This window comes from Thermobia domestica, chromosome 16 (assembly GCF_964235325.1).
Source record: "Thermobia domestica chromosome 16, izTheDome1.hap1.1, whole genome shotgun sequence".
NCBI lineage: Eukaryota > Metazoa > Arthropoda > Insecta > Zygentoma > Lepismatidae > Thermobia > Thermobia domestica.
This window is the reverse complement of record NC_137469.1, coordinates 95,472,527-95,498,450: the sequence shown is the minus strand read 5'-3', so window position 1 is coordinate 95,498,450 and position 25,924 is coordinate 95,472,527. Positions and strand designations below refer to the sequence as shown.

Sequence of the window (25,924 nt, the reverse complement as noted above, 5' to 3'; positions counted from 1 at the left end):
GATATCATTGGAACCTGAACGTACAAATTGTGACTATTTTTGGTCCCTACACGGACCAATTATGGCCTTTCACTGAATGTTCTAAAGGACTGCCACAGAAGAATTATTCACTTAAAGCCCACTACAGAAGCCATACTATCTAGAATCAATCTATTTTTAACATAGGTTAAATTTTACCATATCAAAGTGACATCTAAATAAGCCATCTTCCATCAATTTTTACTATCAGTCAACAAATACACACGTCAACATTTATACTATAAAGTTTTATGAGCAAACAAAAAAAAAAAAACAATGAGAAATATTTTTAATACGTTTAATATTTCGTACCTTTCCAGTCAAAATTCTTGTTCTGCGTTCCACGAAAATAATTGGTTTTCGATTTTTATCTACTGAAAGGTCAAACTATTTGAAGATTCGGTATCAATAGCAAATCTAGTTCCAATTTTACATGAATTAATCCTTCCTTACAATAATGCATCCTTATCTCCCGAAAATGAGAACTCAAAATATAATTAACAAAGTAAAGTATTCTGCCCATACGCTTCAGTTAATACAATTTGTTGATTAAAAAGCTTCAAACCTGCATTCTCTTCCACTCTTTGTAGATGCGTAGAAAGATATCACAAACCGAAACCTCCCTCGATTCACTCTAAAGTTTCAAATTCATTTGGAAATATCAGTTCTCCCTTTTCCTTAGTATTGAGAACAGACAAGACAGCTACGCTTCACTTCTCATATTGAAACAAATGATGACCAAACTTTTTAACACTATCCCAAAAACCTTTTTTTTTTTTTTTTTTTTTTTGGCATATTATTATACTCATAGGAGAAGCATTAACTTCAATCAAAACATACCGTCCATTAATGGCCGAGAACGTTACAAATTATTGAACTTACATACATTAAAGAATAAGAAAGGCGTAACATAGAAAGAAACGAATAACATAACAATATACTTTATTGGATTACCTCTAATTACATATACTGCTCCACAATATTTGTCTTTTTAATATATTGAATAAGATTGTAATACGATTGTAATACTGATATATCGTGAGATTCTTTCTTCATGCGCTCCATTTTTCCTTTTTCTGAAATTAAGAAAATGGGAAAATTAATTCTAGGTATAATCAACATCACAACGATCAAAATGAAAATCAGATTATGAGGTTGCTGTTAAGTAATGTTCTTTATGTTTAACTTTAAAGAGTACACATTACATGACGGATTCAAGTTGGGACCTTTTGGCTTTAAACTATACAAACGGGACTCAAAGGTATACAAAAGTTACAATTACAAATTCCAAATTGAACTACAAATTACAAAAATGAGCTCCTCCGTGACTAAGCGGTTAGCATACGCGCCTTTGGCGTGGGAGACCCGGGTTCGATTCCCGGCAGGAGCCAACGTGGTTCGGATTCCACGTTAATCAGTAGGTCCACGTCTCATATAGGCTCGCTGCTGAAACGGACATTAAACTCAAAATCAATTAATCAATACAAACTACAAAATGTATTATTAGCGGCAGTTTTAAGTTTCTGAAAATCTACTTTTTTCTTGCAGCCTTGGGCCACAAAATGTATTCCCTTTTCATATTTTATTCTGTTCAAGCACAATACAATGAATCTCAAATTTCAAGTTTAACTCCCAAAAGTCGTTCCATCCAAGAAACAGGCTTTCTCATTCCATTGTAAGATCGAAGAATGTTAAAGGGGATTATTTTCTAAAATATTGGAAAAAAATATATACTGTAAGTACGAATATATCCCCACCTTTCCGAAATAATATATGTACAGGTGGCGGCAGTGCGAAGCTCAACAGCGGCGTTCTGTTTCCAAAGCTTAACCCTTTTAGGCTTTATAGTAACTTCTGTTACCATGGCGTAGTATCGTATTTGATCGCTTATTTAGGTTCTATAACAAATATTTAAGCCGGTTTTTTTATTGGTCAAGTCTAGGATGGACCAAAGAACACCCCAGATGCGTTTGGGAACCGGATGATGAACTTGGCGACGGAGGGGCGTGAAATTTTTAATAAAACAAATTTCAGAAATTTTTCACGCCTTTAATTTTCAAGATATCAGATTGAAACTTTGCATACGGATTGCGTGCACCATTAGGTATTTCTCATTCTTTTTGAGATTCCTATGTGAAACCAGGGTCGGGTACAAGAGGCTCAAGTGTTTTCCGGAGGGGCCGACGGGGTGAGTTTTTCTGAAAAAATTCCGATTCTCTCGATTGTTCCGGTTCATGTGTACGATACGGACATGTAGTGGTACCGTTAGAAAGAGCTCGTTATACTGAAGAAAATGGCGTTTGAACCATGACTGTACCCAGGCCCGGGCCAGAAGGGCGCAAAAATTTCGATTTCTTTTTTCCAAAAAATCTCTCAGTTTTTTTTTTTTTTTTCGTTTCTAGTGTATAATACGGACAAGCGAATTATACCATTGGAAACCTTGATCCTACGACAAATATTAAGGAAGCAGTAGTTGTTTGAGTGAAAGTCTCAGGTTAACTCAAAAAGTGGAAATCCTAAAAGGTTTAAACACTTCTATGTATTTATTTATAGTTTCGTATCTTAATCTACTACTTATGTAGCATGAATACAAATGAATATCAAGCTATTCGGTGAAACTATCATGTTTCTTTTCAAAAGTTTTGTTAAACACTGAGTAAACACCCTGACATTTAAAAAAAATTAAATTAAACGGGTAACTGTAAGCAAGTATACTATTACTTCAATACAACACAGCTTCTTGGTATCGTAGAGTTTGTTGCCAGAGTACATTAAACTTCAGTTTCTATTCTGTACGTTATCTTGTTCGTCTACCTGATGTTCTACGCAATCCATTAAAACAAACGTAATATCATTTTACTACTTTGGAAATTTGTTGAATTTTATAACTTAAAACTATACTTGCTCAATAAATCATAACTAACCTTTGTTCTCTTCCCTCCTGTCCCTCCTTCGTTCGTCGCAGCCACTTCTGAATTATCGTCTCCACTTTTTCTCTGTAACTGTCCCGCAAGTTTTATCTACGGATTCTGTGGAAAGAAGAATATGTGTTATAGTTGAGTCTGTGTGTATTATTTTGACATTCTAACATCTGCAAATCTATGAGATCTAAACTAGTTATAACCAGAAAATGTAAAAACAGCAACTAAAGAATTTTGCAGCAATTGATGTAATCATGCCTGTTTGCCTCTAGCCAGGGCCGTAACTTGTGGGGGGCAGGGAGGGCAACTGCCCCTCCAGGAAAGCTCCCCGCCGTTCTAGGCGGCCCACTTTAAGACAATTTTTTATTCCACATACTGTAATACATGTAATTATAAATATAGCATCAAACAGGTTCACTACATTACATATACAAAACATCACACAACAGGTAGATAAAACAAAAATGTGTCGTGGACCCACTTCAGTAAAAAATGTCTACTATTATGTGCCCCAGAAATAAGATTTATTCTTATGGCTTTGACATTTGTAAATATTGTCCCTTTAGTTAATTTGTCATGTACGGAATGGGCCCTGCAGAGAGCTGAAGGGCCCACAAAGAGTAAGAGAAAGATGTTAAGACGAGATCTATTTTCGAATTTTGTGGGAGGGTCCAAAACAATCTTTTGGAGGGGGCTCAAATATTAATGCTTCCCCCCCAAAAAAAATCTAAGTTACGGTGCTGCCTCTAACTTTAATTTAGAGCAAGACATGATATGTGTAATTGAAAGGAAAAATGTTATAAGGTAGATATTTGTAATCGACTTCAAAAATGTTACCTATCTAACATTGAGCCCATTTACTACGAAAATATATTTATCGCACATTAAATGTGCAACATAAACATTGTACTATTTTTTTTTTTTTAAAAAAAAGGAGATAAACATATTTGAGTCATTGCACGTCAAATTATCACACTACAGTCCATTTTCAACCCGACCCCTTTCTGTCAACTAAATTTTATTTCCGTGTTATCCTGGATAAAAATTTCATTAACTGTCTTAGAAGAAATGATCAAATCAATTACAATTTTATCTACGTTCATTATAGCTTACAATTCAGCCTTTAAATATTAAGACTAAAACCAAATCTTTAAATATTAAGACTAAAACCAAATTGATGATGCAATATTTTTGACAATTTTTTATATTTCAGACGCGTGTCTCTGGTAACATGCTACACGTATGAACCTAACACTGCATTTCTACTAGGACAGTACTGCAAATGCCATTTAATTCTGGAGATGGTGGGCTATGGACTATGTTGACATGGAATAACCCAGCCACATATCGTCGGTCCTAAAGAAGAACTGATATTGGGTCTCGCACAAAATAATCCACTATTTGATTTGCCGATAAAGCTTTTAGTTGCAAGGCTATTGCAATGAGACTAGCATCGAAAGAAATGTTCGAACGTCGATCATGCTTCATATGGGCCCCACTTTGAATCTAAATATTATTTAAGCGAACATGAATGTTACTGACTACAACGGCACATGTTTTCCACGATTTCACTGCACATATGAAGTCTCCTGAGCTACATCAAATTTCCGGGAAGACTTTTATTCTTGTGGGGGCCTTGGAAAAATAGTCACATGAGTAAAGACTGTAAATCAAAATAAAGTTTCAAATCAGTCCATGGCTACTCTCAAAGCATGATACTTTTATGGAGCAATCCCGGATTCACATTAGTCCAAAGCGCACATTTTGTTTGTTAACCACACCATTCAAATAAGTGATGCCTATCACAAAAGCAAATGATGTTAAGTTTCCGTATTGTCTGGTAACCAATAATATCCATGTTCACTTAAAAGTTCAAAATCAAACAGGCGCTTATATTCTACAGGTTCTGAAAACAAACATTTCTTTACAGTGTATGTTTTAATACTAATCCCATTACACTATCCACACTAAAAATATTTTATCGAGAAAACAAATGGTGGATTACTCCATGCACCACCCATGTCAATTAAGTATTTTGCCTCAAAACCGACAATATATTTATCATAAAGTAAATGGAGCAAGTAGGAAAAACTATCCAGACATTCTGTACTATTTACTTACCAAAAACAACTTTCATTCTTAATTTTCCAAATGTGTTCTTGCCTTTTAGACCACAGTAACTGCACTTCACTGCCACCGCATCACTTAACTGACGTTTCAATTGCATCTATTCTTCCAACTTCACTAAGTAATTCACCTAAAAAAAAAAAAAAAAAAAAAATCCACAAAGTGTATTTAATTCAAAATTATGCGTAGTAGAAAATAAAGGAAGCCGATTTATAATAAAAGTCTAAAATTAGGTAAATGAAAGTGTTCACATATAAAGTACTTCTAACCCCATCTCTCATGTCACCTGCATAGCAACGATCTTCGTAGAAACATAGCAAATATTAACCATGTGTTGAATAAGGCGGCCACTTTACCGAAGAAAAGAAAAATAATACATTCCAGAGGAAATGTCTTTAGAATAAGATGACATGAGTATGGCCGTTTGAGTAGGAAAGAAATGAAAGAAGAAAAAGAAGATAAAAGAAAAGAAAAGGAAGAAACAGTATCTAATTTATCCACATAAAAGAATAACCCTGAGAGAAAACACTTACGACCTAACTCTGTAATTAAATAATTTCATTATTTTTTTTAACTAGTCGCCGTTTCAACGATTGCTATATCTTCTTCTGCGCTATACAGCACTGAATATATATATATATATATATATATATATATATATATATATATATATATATATATATATATATATATATATATATAGATCATATTTAAATGAGTAATAATAATTAGATATTACCTCATAAGTTCGATTGATACTGTTTTCAGTGCATGCCTAAGCTGGGCATTGATTCTACTCTCATATATATAATCATTCACTACTAAAATATTCTTTATAACCAAAACGGAGTAAATCCACACCACCATATCAACCTAACATATATAAATACACAAATAAATTAAAATCTTACTAAACTACCATTAGTTGCTAGGATGCATTCGTCTACAAATTATAGAAAATAAACATTTTTCAGCTGGAATTTTTATTTACATTTAATAATTCGACATATTCAAATTAAAGAAAAATATTAAACTTCGAAATAATCACATTAATATTTTTCAAATTACAATTAGAGCGAACATGGAATGCCTCCAAGCCGATAAAAATATCAAGTAACTTAAAATTTATCCTTTCCCCATTCCTAATAACGCTAGTTTCTTGGTTTTTGAATAATCGACATCTTGGAGTCATCGTTGATCAGAGATACAAGGAAAACAACCGAAGTAGAAAAAAAAAAAAAAAACCTGAACAATTTTAGGTCGTAGAAAATAACAAAAACTTGCAACCATTTGTTGACTTAAACCGAAACAATTAGACATAGACCCCAAAAACGCATGGTCCTCTCAATACAGACCGATTATACTATCCTCAAACCAGCTATAAGTCTGTGACCAAGCAGAGATACGAAGGAGGACCACCGTTAGAAAGTCCCCCCTTAGTAACTGCACCTTAGTTATTTCGTCTCCGCTAGACAACCTTCAGAATTGGAATTTACAAACAAATTCTATATAACAAACAAAAACCCCAAAAGTCGGTTAAAAAGCAAAGATAATAGAAAGGAAAATTAAAAAAGAAAAAGTTTAAGAAAATTTAAATAAAAGAAATTACTATAATCAAAAGGTGAACTAAGTAAATAGAGATAAATTACATGTCCGGAGGAAAGCTTAAAATTAAATGAGATAGTTATTAGTACAAGTCCGTCGGTGGTGGAAAATAACGTTAAACTTTCTTACTGTGAGCTCACACACATGTCCCTCCACATCACATCGCTCTGCCCCGAAGGAACCATGACAAACAGCATGAAGTATACAAGGAGATGAAAATTTCCTCTCACACGAAATCAAAGTAGGAAGAAAATACTTAATTCGAATGAAAATAAAGTACAACAAAAAACTGGAAAATACCGAAATAATGAAAAAAACATAAGATGTGTTAACCTGTATTACTTTTTCCTTACTAAATCTTCCTCGCTATTGGAAATATTGTAAATATATCGTATAATAACGTTACTAAATAATATGTGGATGTATTTATGAAGTTTCGCAAGATATCAATACGCATAGATGTCATTACACTATTCGTCTTCACTTACACACCGAATTGCGACTAATTTCCACTCAACCTCATCTCGTCGATATACCTTTTACGCCGAAACTTTAAAACTGAAAATTTCTATAGTTACATTGTACGTGTTAATCCAACACCGATATTCGAAGAAAAGACGCTTCTACATCTCCTACTCCCAGCTTCTAGAAATCTGGGAGCTAAAATCTTTAACCAATGACATTTCTTCTATCCATCTGTGGCAGATGTGACGAAGAAAAAAATATCACTGCTAGCATTTGCTAGTAATTATTTCAACTTAATAAATATAAAGGATACTGTAAATAGTAAACTTTACTATTATGATGCCAAAAAAAAGAAAATTTGATGCTATAGACCTTTAACGTTTATTTATTAACTGACATTCTGTTTCTTGGCAAAGCGCTGATACTTAAATACACGATAAAAAAATCTATACGGAAAAGGAAAAGGGGAAGGGTATGAAAAGTTTCTCTCTCTCTCTCTCTCTAATCACTGTAACGATAAGTTACACACTGAAGTAATGAAATGCGGGAGCGTTTCAGGAAGAACACAGAAAAAATAACTCAGGAAAAAAAAAAAATAAAAAAATAAAAAACAAGTACATGGAAATACACAATTTGGCGACTACTTTCATCTGAGTGTCTATGATCCAGCATCTTCAGTTTTTATTGTGCAGTATTTTCAGTACTTATATTACAATATCTGCAGATATGTTTAAGTAGATATATACTGCATCTAAAAGTTTTTAGTATATCGTATTGTGAAAGCGTATCTTCACTATAAAATAATGCCTTCAGATGACTTGAAGAATTCTCACTTTACGAAACGATGGCTCAGTGGTAGAGCGTTCACCTCTGGTGCATATGACCCCGGGTTCAAACCCTGTTCCCGCCAAGTGAACTTTGTGGTGGACAAACACCATGTGCGTGGGTTTCCTCGAGGTTCTCCCATTTCCTCCCACTTTCTTCATTCCACCATTTAATTCATTTCTCATCATCACCACTGTCTCATTTAGCGTAACAGGTATATACGTGGGACGTAAAACTCAAAAATATAATTTTCATTCGTTTACGAAACGACGGAGCATAAGCAATTAGAAGGGGGAAGGGGAAGCAGGTGAAGAGAAGAAAGGTAAAAGAAGGAAAAGAGGTGGACTCAAGGAACTTGTGCTATTGTCGATTGGGGCCAGAGGGAGGGTTCATCTTTAAATTATTTCTTTTTTACTTTTCTTCTCCTTATTTAAATCTAACGATACACATTACTGAGTTGGGGGGCGCGGTGGCTCAGTGGTAGAGCGTTCACCTCTGGTGCTTGGGGTCCCGGGTTCGATCCCAGCCCCCGCCAAGTGAACTTTGTGGTGGACAAACACCGTGCTCGTGGGTTTTCTCGGGGTTCTCCCGTTTCCTCCCACTTTCTTCATTCCACCATTTCACTCATCTCTCATCATCACCGTCTCCTTTAGCCTAACCGGCATAACCGTGGGACGTAAAACTTAAAGCTTTCATTTCATTTCATTTTCATTACTGAGTTTGATGTATGCAACTTCGGTAGAGACTTTACACACCGCTTGGCGAATACATGTTCATCCCATTCCTCTGAGCAGACGAGAAATGATGCGAAAAGAGCTTTTAAGCGATAACTAGAAGTGTAAAATGTCCAAGAGCTCTCATTATACTCTGAAACAAACTAGGCCTAACCTAACCTGATGTAAATGCACGTAATAATGGAGCAGTTATCTAGATCCTTCCCAGAACATTTCATATAGCATCAACATATTCAAGCGGAAGGGGTGCAGAACACTGACTCGCCTCCCATTCAGTTGTAATAAAACAAGAAAGTAATGTGCCCTACGGGGCTCTAACAACCTGCCTTTACTCGCTATCGCTCGCTATGTGAATTAAGGGGTTCATCCAAGCAAACGATCCCACCAAATAGAAAATTTATGGGTAAAATATGATGGGAAACACATTTCGTGAAGGAATGAAAGTGTGAATATAAGTAATTACTGTCAGTGCACACCATATTAAAATGAATTCGAGTGATAGCGGAAGTATTTTATGTGTATATGTGCTTTTCCACTATCCTCGTTTAGCGTATAACTCTCGTAGCTGAAACGCCCGCTCCCTACGGACGTACGCCCTCCCTACTGCGCCCCAGCCTTGATTCGAAAATATAGCATTCGTGCTTCTTATTGGTCACCTAGCACAAGTTGGTACATCATCATGCACTGTAGGCTTTATGCCACACACCCGATTTTTTTTTATTAGGCTCAGGCCCGTCTTTCAGAATCGGTATCCGCAATGTCGTTGCTGTTGAGTTTAACGTCCCGTTCATCAGTTAGGCTATATAAGACGTAAACTTACTGATTAACGTGGAATCCGAACCACCTGAGCTCTCGCCGGGAATCGAACTCGGTTCTCGCACGCCAGCTGCTTAGCCACGGAGGAGCTCACATCTGCAATGTATTTATACTTATGACATTACTGCTGTATTGCCAGAATACGAAAATAAGAAAAGGAATATTATTTAGTTTCTCACCCAAAATACTAGATATTGGCCCTGGGTCACTTGATAATGATTATTGTTCGAAATACGATGTGAACGTATGGCATAAAAACTAGTCCATAAAACACTGACTAATTTGTGCTACGTGGCCAGCAAAAAGCACGAATGCCACCTAATCGAGTCAAAACAGGAGAGCAGGAACAGCGTCCGTAGGGAGCAGGCGCGTCAGCGGCGATGAGTATACGCATTAACGAGGATGGTGGAAAAAGAATTTCATCAAATAGTTCATTTCATAAAATGCACGCCTTATGTGTTGCACAGCTTTGGGGGAGGTACTACATGCAATCCAAAAAAGTACCAAAATGCACTAAATTAGATTATACTCGATTAGCTTTGGTTAAATGTTCCTCTTCTTTTCTGTAGCTTCAATTTGTTTACACTAGTCACAATAAACTTTTTGCCTGTTTAGTAGACCATGCCTTTCACACAATTTCGACAACTGACACTCATTTTTGTATAACTTCATAAAACTCAATCACGATATGACACGATCTTGCCATTTACGCATTGTCTTTCCCAAAAATCATAACTAAGGCCCGGATTTTTATGTAGTATAAAGTACCGAAATATGTACATAAATATGTAACAAAAATCAATGAAATATGTAAGAAATATGTTAAAAATATGAAAATATGTGAAAATATTTTTCGTGTTTATTTTGTGTCCTTGCTATTTTCTTAGCTCATAAATATACTGTAACATATTTATGTGATAAAAGCTTAAGAAGTGTAAATAACTTCCTACAGATGCGTACAAATTTTTAGGAGAAACAAATGAAAATATGTATCAAGAAGTAAAAAATCACATTATTGAACATATAAACATAAAAAATATTTATTTAAACAAAAGGCAGTTACTTTTGGGACGAACAATGAACCACTAAATAATTCTACGCAATGGAAAAACTTTTTCACTAACTTGTCACTGGTACGTTAAAATTTTCACTAAGAACAAATAAAATTGTCTCGTGGAGAAATGAAAATCACATTATTGAATATCAAAAGATATATATATATATATATATATATATATATATATATATATATATATATATACGAGGGGCATTCAATAAGTAAAAAGACAAATTGCTATAGATCAATAAAGATTTATTTCAATCTTTCAAAACTAAGGCTATTTTTCAATATAATCACCCTTTACAGTTATGCATTTGTCCCATCTTTCTTGCAGCTTCCTAATTCCCTTGGCGAAGAAATCTTTCGATTTACCCCGAAGCCACCTTTGCACCGTCTGGGAACCCATCTGGCACACGTTTTTCTGTACTTTAAAATGTTCCTAATGACATTGTGAACAGTTCCAACACTTACTTGAACTTCCTCAGCTATCATTTCAACAGTAATTCTTCTGTTATCACGAATAAGTCCGTCAATCCTCGATTCCAACGAAGAACCAGAAACTTCCGCTGGACGTCCACATCAGGGTTCATCACCTTGTTCGGCCACTTTTAAACCGATCAACCCACTTGTACACATTCGCACGGTTCATACAACTGTTACCGTACTGTCTCAACATTCGAGAAAAAATTTCACTTGGTTTTACACCTTCTGCGACTAAAATCCTAATGACTGAGCGCTGTTCATCTAAGGTGCAATCTTCTAGAGGACTTGCCATGATGAATTGATATTTTTGAAGTTATGTTGACATAAAATTACGAAACAGCAGATCAGAGCATATCCCAAGGTTGCCAGCTAACACCCCTGAAACAAACAAACAAACAAACAAAAAAAACATTGATGAGTGTTAAAAATATAGACTTTGTCTCTTTACTTATTGAATGACCCTCGTATATATATATATATATGAGAAAGAACGCTTACCTTTGGAACTTTCAAGTTTATAACTGTGCGTTTGAAAACTTCACTAACTTTCGATAGATACATTCAAGTTTTAACAAGGAACAAATAGACTTCGTAAACACATTATTAAAAACAGCACCACCCGTAGAGGTTGCACATATAAAAAAAGGTGAGAAAGCTAGCAAACTGTGTGTGTTTTAGTTTGTTTTGTCGGCACACATCCGAGTGGCGTCTGCTTGCAAAGGAGATAAGCACAAAAATCCTTATATTGTTTTCTTTCTTTATATATAAAAAACAAATCTTTTTCTTTTTTCATAATTGGAATCGATAACTGACAGCGTTTCTTTGCATATTGTTGAGTGTACGAATTGTTTTAACGCTGCTTTCTCGCAATTCAAATCGGTTGAACAAAGTGAGAGAAAAAATACAGATAAATAAATAAAGTACATTTTTAGTTATTGTTCCATGTATCTTTATTTGCGTATTATTTAAAGAAAATTAGCGAAAAGGAACAAGGAAACTGAATTTATGTAAAATATGTACAGTAGACGAAAAATATGTAGCAGACTTCAAAATGTGTAAAAATATGTAACGTGATTTTGGTTTATATGGCTCCTTACTTCGTAATTTGCGAACATTTCATATTTTCACCAGCGTACATACGAAGGAAAAAATATGTAAAAACATAAACATCCGGGCCTTAATCATAACAAATATACCGCCAAATAGTCCCTTCCGCCTCCCATATATATAGTACAATATCAAAAATAACTAACGACAGGTATTTTGGTAACTATCACCCTCAACTTAGTTTTACTCACGAACCAAAAGAAACCCTCCAATTTATCTGGTAAATTTTCTAAAATTAGTCCGGTGATACAGTAGTAACCCATACTGAGCTCTCCTGAAGTCAATCTGCAAGTAGTAATGGAGCTCCTCATTTTGTGCATGCTGGGCTAAAAGAAATACAAAACTCTAATGTAACCTGGGAATGTAAGAAATCTGTCAAAATTTGGTTGAACCGTCTTCTCGAGTAATGTCGAATTGAGTCCTGAGCTTTGGTGCAGAAGGAACGAACCTCACTAATATCTTATATGAGGATGTTATTACACCCTTCACCATTCGAATTCACTGATATATATACTTACTTACTTTTGTCCACATACACAAAAACTTTCAGTTGTATAATAAATGGTGCACCGGAATAAATCTATATAAATTTAATCAATCGTATCTTACCTTTTTCGCAGTTCCTATTCTATCTTTCTTCTTCACCTAAACACAGAAAGGTCTTCGTAAATAAATTACTGAAATTCCACAACCTTAATCAACCATTCAATTCAAACCGGCTGAGAGTGCACTGTGCAAGGATCTGCGCATGCGATGTCACTAACAATTTAATGTTGTTTTCCGTACGTCCCTTTTTTATCCAGATAATGTAGGTCCTTGGACGTTTCATTTGTGGATTAAATATTGACATCCAATGGACCATCCACTCAAGTTCAGAATATGGATATCCATTGCCGAACGTAATATGGACCATCAATGGATGTTACGCATAAGTCAATGCACTAAAACTGGACGTTCTGGGTCTAATATGTACGTTCATTGGCTGTGATGTGCTCTGTGTGTGTGTGGGGGGGGGGGGTATTCGTTCTCTTTTATGACCACTTTTTTCAACCCATATTTTAACCCTACAGTGGTAACGAGGGAAAAAAAATACATGAATGGTAACGTTGGGCCTGCTGTACTCATAAACATTTTTGACTGATAAGACACCAGTTAGTGATTTGAAATATATAAAGAACCTTCTGGTTGTGTCTCCACATATACCTCCATATTTGCTGTGTAGCATAATGCTGCATCAACAAAACTAAAACTTTTAATTCCATATTTTGCAGGGTTTTTGGGCACATTCATACGAAAAAAATGACATGAAATCTTAGAGTTTTTCGTCCCACGGATATGCCGGTTAGGCTGAAGGAGACGGCGATGATGAGTAATGAATGAAATTGTGGTATGAAAAAAATGGGAGGAAACGGCAGAACCCCGAGGAAACCCTCGCACACGGTGTTTGTCCACCACAAAGTTTACTTGGCGGGGACTAGGATCGAACACCAAGCACCAGAGGTAAACGCTCTACCACTGAGCCATCGCGGCCCCTAGGTACATACGAAATGCACATCTTCCTGGGAAACCGACAGATGTCTCATCCAAAGTTACTAACATACCAATTGGAAAATTGTTCTTGCAGTTGTTTACAAATAATTCAAAAGAGTCAGGAATTGGAGCTAATTTGCCTAAGGATTTTCTTTCCGTACGTGTATCAACGCCATCAAATTGCAAACAACGAGAAAGAAAACGAAACCTCTGTAAGGACATTGTAGCCCAAAATATCTCCACTCCAGTTCCACCTTGCTCCCACAATTCCATAACATTCTAACGTCCAGCATACAACACACCAGCCATATATATCAAACCTATGAACGCTTGTATTTCACACACACTGGTAAGATGTGTAAGTCGTTGTTCTGAATGTTTTCTGTATGTATTTGGTTGTGTTAGTAACAATAATATTAATTATCGCATCGGTTATAAACACAGATTGTGTTTCCTGAAGGGTCTTAGTATTCATTACAGTTTGGGGCACTACAGATATACGAACAATCACAATATTACAAGTGCGGGTACGAACATTTATATTTCGCACTTCTCTTCTTCATTTTGTTTCATTATTTTTACCCATAAAATATTGACTACAGTTAGTTTAATCACTGACAGTTTTCCTCATTGGATTGCACGTACTATCAGTACCATGGTCACGGTAAACACGGAAATCAGGATCTTCTTTTTCTCAGGATGAAACATCAAGTTCCTTTTCTAACATCTGTCTGGCTCTGGTTCAACATTTGATTCGTAACTTCCCGCCTTGTTATTACACTAACACAGAACAAAGTATCTAAACAAAAATACAGATATTAGTGGAAAATAATCTTCTGAAATTGGTATAAAATATTGCAAATACTACACTAACTGTTCCTCAAATAATAACGTGAGTGGTAACGTTGGGTCTGACTGGCCAAGACTACGAAAAAAAACACAGACCATCCAACAATGAAAAGCTTTAAACTGAAACTGATCAGCACCACATAAACTAGTATTTTAGATTGAAAGGTAGATGGAGTACGAAGGTTATACAGGGTTGCCAACTAAATATAGATTATATATAAAAATAACTTGGGTCTAGGAGACCCAATGTTACCACTGAAGGGACATAGCAGAAATTACGTAATACAATGAACACAGAGACTACAAACATACCAAAGCTAATAAAAGACTATGAACACATTTTTCAACACCTATGTAACATAGCAAAGGCTACTAACATAACAGGGGTGTATTCGTTCTCTTTTATGACCACTTTTTCAACCCCTATTTCAACATATAAGAAATTAATTAATACAATGAATAAAGAGACTACGAACATAGCAGAGCTAATAAAATACTATGAGCACATTTTCCAACACCTATGTAACATAGCAGAACTTACATAAGACTACGAACATGTAGCAGACCTAATAAAAGAGTTTGACTTATTTTTCCACCGCTATTTTAACATAGCAAAAATTACGTAAGACAATGAACACAGAGGCTACGAACACATATTTTAACAGCACTCCTATATAACGTGGCAAAGACTATAAACACATCTATGGCATACCGCAACCCTTATATAACATAGTAAATAAAACACAAGAACAGTTACATAGCACTAACTATGAGTACATTTTCCAACCCTACTTAAAATACCAGAAATTTGACCAGGTATAGTAAACTATTTTTATAACACAATTTAGGGGTGTTCTCGTTCTCTTTTATGACTACTTTTTCAACCTTTATTTTAACATAGGAGAAATTACACAGAGACTACGAACACCTATTTTTGCAACCCTCTATGTATAAAAGAGTATGGCCTATTTTTTAAACCACTATTTAACATAGCACAGATTACAGTAGAGAATATGAGCCAAAAGCAGGAATTTACTCGTTCCCTTCTATCAACACCTATGTAACATAAGCATTCATCTAGTACTGCATGTCCCAAAAGTACTGAACATCGAGGCCAAAGTCAAAAATTTAAACCCGAATAAATCGTAAACGAAGCAACATATTGAGATGCTGTTTCCACAATTAGTAATAGGTCATCAACTACTATCTGTCCCAAAATTACTGACCATCGAGGTCAAAGGTGAAACATATAAACTCGAATAACTCGTAAACAAAGCAACATATTGAGGTACTGTTTCCACATTTAGTAATAGGTCATCAACTGCTACATGTCTCAATGGTACTGACCATCGAGGTCAAAGGTCAAATAGTTAAGCCTTAAGTTCTAAACGAAGCCATATATTGAGGCGCTGTTTCCACATTTAGTAACAGGTCATCAACTACTATATGTCCCAAAAATACTGACTATCGAGGTCAAAGGTCAAATGATTAAACTGTAATAATTTGTAAACAGAGCCACATATTGAGGTGCTGTTTCCACACTTAGTAATGGGTCATAAAGTACTGACCATAGAGGTCAAAGGTCAACTATTTAGCCCTTAATAAGTTGTAAACAGAGCGACGGATAAATTTGTGACCTATTCAGTTTTATACCAACCAGAAAAAAGCAAAGAATGATTAAATTTGGGTGGCCTATTCAGTTTTTTAGCAAACAAAAAAGGAAAGAATTAACATTTTGTACTAATCAAATAAAAGACGGAATAAATTTGGGTGGCCCATTTAGTTTTGTAGCAACCACGAAAAAAGCGAAGAAAGTAGCTCAATGTTTCTGTGCCATTTTGTGCTACTCAAATAAACGAAGGAATAAATTTGGGTGGTCTATTTTATTTTTTACCAATTGTAAGAAAAGCAAAGAACGTCCATTTTATCTAAATGGTCTGGGGAATTAAAATAAACGAAAGAATAAATTTGAGTGGTCTATGTAGTTGTGATACTAGATTTTGTATATTTTTGTCACCCAGAGAAAGGGCCACGTTAAAGTAGCATTGCTAAATAAATTTTAATTGCCTCTGCCGTCCCTAAGTAAGGCTCGATGTTATATGGTTATTGGACGCGCGTTTAGCGAATTAAGTCTTACTTTTAGTATAGGTTGACAAAATACTAACGGCGACGCTAAAGTTCAGTTTCCCGGTCACTAACTACATATTTGAACGTAAGATTTAACCAACCAGAACTACCATTGGTTACAGAAGAGAGTAGCATCATACATTAAATTTTAACTTAATCTTGTAGAGCAGACTCCATAGCAATTAGCGTTATTAAGGGATGAAAACGTACGCGTAATAAAGAAAAAGAGTAGAAACAGCATGCTTGGCCATTTTGGATCACTGATAGAGGAAAAGGCAGAAAGAAAACCACACGAAGAAGAGATCATATCAAAGTTAAAAACAGCTCATCAAGGAAGACAAAAGGTTTCAAAAACAATATGCAAAATAGTACAAAATCTAGTACAACAAAAAATGGAACACTCAAATTTATTCCTTCGTTTATTTAAATCCCCCAGAAAGGTTAAAATGCTGAGCTATTAAAAATGGACCTTCTTTGCCTTTCTTCTGATTGCTACAAAATTGAAGAGGTAACTCAAATTTATTCCTTCGTTTATTTGAGTAGTACAAATGGTATAAAGTGGTGAGCTAGTTAAAATGGACCTTCTTTGATTTTCTTCTGACTGGTACAAAAATAAAATAGATTACCCAAATTTATTCCTTCATTTATTTGAGTGGTACAGAAATATTGAGCTAGTTAAAATGGGCCTTCTTTGCTTTTCTTTCGTGGTTGGTACAAAACTAAATGGGCCACCCAAATTTATTCCTTCGTTTATTTGATTAGTACAAAATGTTAGTTCTTTCCTTTTTTCTGCTTGTACAACACTGAATAGGTCACACAAATTTATTCCTTCGTTTATTTGGGTATTACAAAATAATATAAAATTCTGAGTTAGTTAAAACGAAACTTCTTCGCTTTTTCTGGTTAGTACAAATTTATTCTTTTGTTAGTTTAAATAGTACAAAAGGGTTTAGACATTCTGAGCTAGTTAAAATGGGGTTTCTCATTGGTATAAAATTGAATAGGTCACTCAATTTATCCGTTTGTTTATTTAAATAGTACAAGATGATTTAAAATACTAAGCTAGTTAAAACGGCATTTCTCGTTGATATAAAATTGAATAGGTCACTCAAATTTATCCCTTCGTTTGTTTAAATAGTACATGGTCTAGAAATTCTGAGCTAGTTAAAATCGCATTTCTCGTTGGTACAAAATTGAATAGACCACTCAAATTTATTGCTTCGTTTTGTTTGAGTAGCACAAAAAGGTATAACATGCTGAGCTAGTTAAAATGGTTTTTCTTCGCTTTTTCTGGTTAGTACAAATTTATTCCTCTGTTTATTTGTGTAGCACAAAAATTATTAGTCAGTTACATGGTATTTCTTTGCTTTTTCTTTTTGGTACAAATTTATCCCTTCGTTTGTTTAAATATTACAAAAAAGTATAGAGTTCTAAGCAGTTAAAAATTGGCCTTCTTCGCTTTTTCTCTCGTTGCTACAAAAGGAAATAGGACACAATAATATATTCATTCATTTTTTAATGGCACAAAAAGGTATAAAATGCTAAGCTTGTTAAAATGGACATTCTTTGTTTTTCTTTGATTGGTACAAAAACAAAAAAAATTTATTCCTTCGATTATTTGAATAGCACAAAAAGGTATAAAATGCTGAGTTAGTTAAAATGATCCTTCTGCGCCTTTTCTGGTCAGTACAAATTTATTCCTTTGTTTACTTGATTAGTAGAAAATGTTAATTTTTTTCTTTTTTTCTGCTTGGCACAAAACTAAATACTCCATTCAAATTTATTTCTTCGTTTATTTGAGTATTACGAAATGATATAAAATTCTGAGATAGTTTAAATGGTCCTTCTTCGCCTTTTCCTTCTTGCTACAAAATTGAAAAGCTTACTCAAAAGTTATCCCTTCGTTTGTTTAAATAGTTCAAAATGGTATAGAACTTCTGGGCCAGTAAAAATGGTCTTTTTTCGCTTTTTCTAGTTAGTACAAATATATTCCTTTGTTTATTTAAATAGCACAAAATGATATAAAATGCTGAGTTAGTTAAACTGGCATTTCTCGTTGGTATAAAAGTAGAACACCCAAATATATATTTTGGTTTATTTGAACAGTACAAAGTTATACATTCGGTTTCTCTTGTTAGTACAAATTTATCTGTTTGTTTATTTAAATAGTACAACATTTTTTAAAATTCTTAACTAGTTAAAATGTCATTTCTCGTTGGTACAAAATTGCATAAGTGACTCAAATTTATCCCTTCGTTTGTTTAAATAGTACAACATGGTCTAGAAATTCTGAGCAAGTTAAAAATGGCATTTCTCGATGGTACGAAATATATAGACCACTGAAATCTATTCCTTCGTTTATTTGTGTAGTACAAAAGGTATAAAATACTGAGCTAGTTAAAATGTCATTTCTTGTTGGTACAAAATTGAATTGGTCACTCAAATTTATCCCTTGGTTTTTTGAAATGGTACAAAATGGTACAGAAATATTGAGCCAGTTAAAATGGCATATCTTTGCTTTCTTTCTCGTTAGTACAAAAATAAATACTCCAAACAAATTCATGTTTTCGTTTATTTGAATAGCCCACAATGTTAATTTTTCTTTTTTCTGCTTGCTACAAAACTGAATAGGTCACACAAATCTATTCCTTCGTTTATTTAAGTATTACAAAATGATATACAATTTTGAGTTAGTTAAAAAGAAACTTCTTCGATTTTTCTGGTTAGTACAAATTTATTCTTTTGTTTGTTTAAATAGTACAAAAAGGTATAGACATTCTGAGCTAGTTAAAATGGCATTTCTCATTGGTACAAAATTAAGTAGGTCGCTCAATTATTCCTTTCTTTATTTAAATAATACAAGATAATTTTGAATACTCAGCTAGGTAAAATGGTCCCTCTTCGTTTTTTTTCTCGTTAGTACAAAAAGTAGAACATCCATATTTATTCTTTCGTTTATTTGAGTAGTAACAAAAAGGTACATAAATACTGAGTCCTTTTTCGCTTTTTCTAGTTAGTACTAATTTATTCCTTTGTTTGTTTAAATATTACAAAATGGTATAAAATACGCAGCTAGTTAAAATGACCCTTTTTGCTTTTCTTCTGATTGATACAAAATTGAATAGGTCACGCAAATTTATTCCTTCGTTTATTTGAGTAGCACAAAATGGTATAAAATACTCAGCTCGTTAAAATGGTCCTTCTTCACTTTTTCTGGTAGGTACAAATATATTCCTTCCTTTATTTGCGTAGTACAAAAGTTATAAAATTCTCAGTTTGTTTAAATGGCGTTTCATTGAATTTTACTCCTTAATGCAAAAGTAAATAAAGCACTCAAATTTATTACTTCTTCGCTTTTCTCTGCTTGGTACAAAATTGAATAGGTCACACAAACTTATCCGTCGCTCTGTTTACAAGTTAATAAGGGTTAAATATTTGACCTTTGACCTCAATAGTAAGTACTTCTGGGACATGTAATAGTTGATGACCCATTACTAAATGTGGAAACATCACCTTAATATGTGGCTTCGTTTACGACTTTTTCAGGTTTAAATATTTGACCTTTGATCTCGATGGTCAATACTTTTGGGACATGTAGTAGTTGATGACCTATTACTAAATGTAAAAACAGCACCTCAATATGTGACTCCGTAACAAATTATTCGAGTTTAAATATTTGACCTTTGACCCCGATGGTCACTACTTTTGAAACATGTAGTAGTTGACGACGAATTACTAAATGTGGAAACAACACCTCAATACGTTGCTCCATTTACGAGTTACTCTAGTTTAAATATTTGACCTTTGACCTCGGTGGCCAGTACTTTTGCGACATACAGTAGTTGATGACATATTACTAAATGTGGAAACAGCACCTCAATATGTTCTTCATTTACGAGCTATTCTGGTTTAAGTATTTGACCTTTGACCACGATGGTCGATACTTTTGGGACATGTAGTAGTTGATGACCTATTACTAAATGTTCAAACAGCACCTCAATACGTTGCTTCGTTTACGAGTTATTCGGGTTCAAGTACTTGACCTTTGATTACGATGGTCAGTACTTTTGGGACAGGTAGTAGTTGATGAATGCTATGTTACACAGGGGTTTATAAAAGGGAACGAGTACATCCCTAATTATGTTGGTAGTCTTTGCTATGTTACATAGGAGTGCGTTCGTAGTCTCTGTGTAATTTCTGCTGTTAAAATTAGGGTTGAAAAAGTGCTCATAAAAAGGAGCGAGTACACCCCTTATTATATTGGTAGTCTTTGCTATCTTACATAGGAGTACGTTCGCAGTCTCTATATAATTTCTGCTATGTTAAAATAGGGGTTTAAAATAAGGCATACTCTTTTTATTAGCTCTTCTATGTTACATAGTCTTATGTAATTTCTGCTATGTTAAAAATGTAAGTAGTCTTTCTGCTATATTACATAGTCTTACGTAGTCTGCTATGTTAAAATAGGAGTTGAAAAAAGTACTCATAAAAGAGAATGAGTACATCCCTAAAAAGTGGTCATAAAAGAGAACGAATTTTCGTGGTGTTCAATTTTCCATGGTTGGGCGGTATGTGGGTCATGGCATATCGTGCGACACTGAGAAATCGAGAACATGCTCTCAGGGATCACTACGAGAAAACGCAAAAACGCAAGACACTGTGCCAGATCGATCATTTTCCTATACTCGGGACCTATACTTGGTCGACGAATAGTACACTTATCTGTGTTCTGCGATCATTGGCTCGAGAGGATAAATGGTATCGTTAAATCTTAATTAAGAAATGTATTCAATTTTTACCAAAATGATTAACCTTGAACAGTATTTGCTCGTCTTACAACCGAAGATAAAAATTTGATGTGTGGCTTTCAATCATCTCTCGTACCACAATAACATAACATTCCGAGTCATTATTCAAACTTGGGAGAAGATTTGAATATGATTAGTAGCAACGTGATTGGTCTTGTCTGGGTTATCAATAAATAATATAATTAGCTAGGCTTCATGCAAAACTTACATAAATACAGAAAATAAACCTGTTAACGTACAAAATGCAAAATAACAGACGGCCATATTACACATTTCTTGTACACATCAACTACGAACAACTAAGATAAGCTATCAGTGCTGTTAAAAGTGGGTGTGCGATTCGAGAAGTTGGATGATTGTACGGAATAGCAGAATATATGGTATTCGTCTACTGATGAAAACTGAAAATACGGTACTACCCTCGGAAGGAAATCATTGTTCTCGCGAGAATAAGAACGCGAATTGGTGAACTATGTGATTATCGTTGAAAATTTATTTTTTGGAATCACACCAAAAGACCATCAGCGTTTGGCATACGAATTTGCTAAAGCAAATCGAATTGGCCATAATTTTGATGGAAATGCCGAACTTGCTCGTATGGGCTGGTTAAGATTGTTTCTTTAAAGAAATCCACGAATAAGCCTAAGGAAACCTGAGGGAGTACATTTGAATAGGATAAAGGGATTCAATGAAGATGCCGAAACACTATTCTTTACAAACGTGGAAACAGTAATGAACAAACACCATTTTCCCCTAAGTAGAATTTTTAATTTGGACGAAACGGGTATTTGGAACGTATAAAAACTTGTAAGAATTTTAGCACCTAAAGTTCAGAAACAGGTAGGAACTGCTCTTTCGTACGAGACTGGAAAGACAGTCACTGTTGTGTGCGCTTGTAGTGCATATGGAATCTTCGTCCCGCCCATGTTTATTTTGCCACGGCGTCGCGTGTCACAACAATTAATAAAGAGGTCCAATAGCTGCAATCTGTTCCTGCAGTAACAATGGATGGATTAATGAAGATTTATCACTTCAGAATTATGCAATGGATTTATTACTTCAGAAATTTTGTGCGCCCATCTACGACTGATCCAGTAGACCTACTTCTAATAGTACTTGACAACTATGCTAACCATATTTCACTCCTAATTCACATATATTGTTGAGAAAATAATACCATAACCTCCAGCGGCACAAATCTGTCTTCAACATTGGGTGGGGTGGGGGTGGAGGACGAGACGGGTAAGATCGTTCACATAATGTTTTTTTAAGCGATGTTCAAAAGAATTATGAAGTTGAAAAACAATGTTGTGGAAGATCAGGGGATTAGAGTTATCTTCAGCATTGGGAGGCAGGAAGATTTGAGGCTTATTCTGAGGAGACATGAATTTCATCTTACTTTCCTTTGTGGCAATCGGACACAAATCATCACCCTCCCCCCAAAAAAAATATTTCAAATCGGATTATTGAGGGGGACAGCCTCTCAAGTTCCAAGATTGGAGGCAGCATGTCACCCTCATCCCTCCGAGATTTGCGCCAGTGTTGCTAAGATGGAAGTATTTGTTGATGTACACGATTTAGGTGCATGTAAGAGTGAGATAAATACATGCTACAGCTAAACTTCCAAATTATAGATTTAGACCACTAGCCCAATTAGGAAATCCGTCTACTGAAACATGGTGAGGTGATGACCAATGCCGATACGCTTTCGCAGAATTATTCCTATAAGGCCACCACGTTGCGGGGAAGAAGGACCGCCATCCAGAAGGGGGCACGCCTTTCTAGAGCCGCCATTGCGGCTGAAAAGTGGTTTTATTACGGCAACATGTCGGCAGGAAGGTGGGCAGCCAAGTATATGGTAGCATGTAATAATGTGGCCCCGACATGGTGGTTCAGAGGGTGGTATTATTATAACTTTGACCAGCATCCCGACGGCGAGCGTCGCTCCTGGGCCCATTATAACAGCTAAGAACCGGATGCTGAGACGACAACGAATTCCTTAACGGACAGCTCCCGACTTCAATATTGGTTCCTAGTTAGTAATAATTGTAAGAGATAGCGGAAAACTTTTTCATATGCATCAGGCTTTCATTTCTGATGCAACCATAACTTCTAGATCTACTTCTTAAGGTTTCAGCATTGAATTCAAATAGATCTACCGTAGATATACAATGTGAAATTAAAATCATTTGAATACCACTGAAAATCATTTTGTATTATTTAAAATTGTTATACAGCAATGACCTTTATTTAAATTGAAAATTTGTTAGAAAATTTTCATTCCTCGAAATTTTTAACAGTTTATTTTTTATTTTAATTTTTTTAGAAAAGGGGTTTATAAATTAACAATGACAAATCTTTTTTTATAAAAAACCAACAACAATCAAATTGTTGCTAAGAGTTAAGTTTTTCTTATTCGTGTGGCAAAAATCAGTAAGTGTATTCACGTAAGTATTTTATTCCCCATTTCCCCATTTTTTTTTCTAGTGGCGTTGAGATTAAAAACGTTACTAGGAATGAGGGAACAGCATATATACAAGAACTAGCATGAATTTCTCGTAAATATGCTAGTTTGTAACTTGGCTGTTAAAATTACTTAGGGGCAACAGAGGGAAGGGGAACAGCGCCCCGGAATAAGACCCTCTATGAAAAGGAAGCTTCGATGGTTGTTTACCTTAATGGTATCTTCCTCACGTTCCTTTCCCCTTTGTAATTTGCAGGCCATGGGCGCTGAGGGCCTATATACAATTAACTGGCATCTTCTCAGGCCCGGCAAATTCCCGAAAGATGCCTGGATGTTTATGTAAATGTTACAGTTATCTTCATATTTCTCAAACGTTAGTATTTTAAAACATGTAGATACTATTTAAGAACACTGAATGTATTATTATTATTATTATTATTATTATTATTATTATTATTATTATTATTATTATTATTATTATTATTATTATTATTGTTGTTGTTGTTGTTGTTGTTGTTGTTGTTGTTGTTTTAAAAATCCAAAGTAGGAGCAAACCAGCTTTTTTAAAGCAATATATTCTTTCAGCAGCTTCTGTTCTTCATAGCTTCATGCAATCCATAAGGTACTAAATCGAGAGTATACATTTCTGAGTTTTAAAAGAAGTTTTGTTTTGTTTGAAACTTTGTTTCCTTTTGTCACTGCCAGCGGCGCAAATCTGTGTTCAACATTGGGGGCGTTTCCATAATCTCTCTCTCTCTCTCTCTTTTTTTTTTTTTAAAGCGATGTTCGAAATATCTATGAAGTTGAAAAACAATGCTATGGAGGATCAGGGGAGCAGAGTTGTCTTCAACATTGGGAGGCTGGCAGATTTGAGGCTTATTCTTGGCGGGACATTAATTTCATCACACTTTCCTTTGTGAAAATCGGACACAAGTCATCACATTTCTCTCCAAGAACATATTTAAAATCGGATTACTGGGGGGGACAGTCCCCCCCAGTTCCAAGATTGGAGAGGACATGTCTCCTTCATACCCCCTGGGATTTGCGCCAGTGTTAATATGTACGGAAATAATTTTCTTTTAACCTTTCGCAGTATTGTGGCTCTGAATATACGTAATGTGTACAATATTTTTACAGTGTTTCTTTTTTCCTAATTAGAAAATCATAGCAACGGTCATCCAAATGCTGTCCTATCAATATTTCATTACTAGAACCATTCACAGTAAATTGGCTCCTGTAAACGGCTATGAATCAATATTTTAGATAGATAGATTATTTTTACTTACAGTTTGTCTTCACCTTGCTTGTAGCACTTTAAAACTTACGATCAAATTATAAAGTTTCACTGTACTGTATGCATGGGCATCATTTAGGGGGGGCAGGAGGGGGCAATTGCCCCCCCCCAAGAGTTTGAGGAATGCATATACTTTAATCGATTGTCTACTAATATACTAGTACAAAAACGTGAAAATCTTATATCGGAAGTGCTCTTGCCCCCCTCCCCCCAAGCGAAGTCTGAAATGACGCCCCTGACTATGTTTGGATGAAGTTCACTCTTCAATAGCTTCTAGCGAACAGCGTGAACAATAGCTGTCATATTTTCTATATCTGCTCAGCAGTAATAAAGCTTGTGATTACGTGGGTAAAGGTGTGCTGCCGAGATCTGTCCAATCGGAAATGAGTTTTCATTTTCAGAAGACGAAGTGAAAAATTGTGTCGTATTCTTGAAACCGTTTGGGAGAAAACGCAAAAGACGATTCTCACAATACTTTATAATGATAGGGTTTTGTTGTACACACACATTCACACATAATTAAATATTTTCTATCTTTGTTGCCAATCAGTCCCAAAATATCAAAAGGACAAGATATCAGTGATGTCAACTTGAAGTCACTTTTACCAAATCGGATAAAAAAATGTAATAAAGTTTTATTTCTTGCGAAGACGAGAGTCTAATGTCGATCTCAATTTCGACGACTCTCTCA

General features: G+C 35.0%; 1 long non-coding RNA gene across 1 annotated transcript; it reads right to left on the bottom strand.

The window, feature by feature from the left end:
• Positions 1–953: 953 nt before the first annotated feature.
• LOC145672786 (uncharacterized) lies at positions 954–12,901 on the bottom strand. The gene is made up of 4 exons (XR_014128654.1): positions 12,771–12,901; positions 5,061–5,196; positions 2,943–3,047; positions 954–1,094 (listed from the first exon to the last, which is right to left on the bottom strand). It is a non-coding gene; the product is annotated as an uncharacterized LOC145672786 (long non-coding RNA).
• Positions 12,902–25,924: the final 13,023 nt, after the last annotated feature.